This window comes from Elephantulus edwardii, unplaced genomic scaffold (genome assembly GCF_000299155.1).
Source record: "Elephantulus edwardii isolate Elephantulus edwardi_28Jun2011 unplaced genomic scaffold, EleEdw1.0 scaffold00050, whole genome shotgun sequence".
In the NCBI taxonomy this organism is placed as follows: Eukaryota; Metazoa; Chordata; class Mammalia; order Macroscelidea; family Macroscelididae; genus Elephantulus; species Elephantulus edwardii.
Genome location: NW_006399800.1, coordinates 13,488,594 through 13,489,189, shown reverse-complemented (window position 1 = coordinate 13,489,189; position 596 = coordinate 13,488,594).

Here is a 596-nt window from a genome sequence, read left to right as displayed (position 1 = left end):
ATGGCACATAACAACAACAACCTGGTTAAAATGGTTAACAAATTAAGCTGCCAATATGGAGGTTTAGCACCTCAGAATAAAAACTTGGTGATCTATTTCCAAAAAATCAACCATTGAAAACCATATGGTACTCGGTTCTGCTCTGAAACGCATGAAGTCACCATAAGTTGAAACTGGCTCAATAACAACTGTGTTTGTGGTGGTGGTGGTGGTGGTGGTGATTAAAGACAGCAAAGCAGGCACTTTTATATATTACAAAACAAAGAAGGTAGTTTAAAACAATAATTTGGTAAACTGACAAGAGCTTTCATAAAGGTAAATGGACAAAATAAATCACGGGCCTTACAAATATTTGTAATTTTGATTCTGTAATTTCAGGTCTGTACGTTTAACCTAAGTTGGAGTTTCCCAAAGTGCAGTCGCAGCAGCAGAATCAGGTAGGTGCCTTTAAAGGCATCTGTGTCACCATCTCAGGGGCTAAGACCTGGGAACTTTGCATTAGTGAATTCTGGTAATTCCTGTAAGCACTAAAGCTTAAAACCTACTGGAGACATGACAGATCACTAAGTCACTGTCAAGAATCAGGCTCTGTTCTT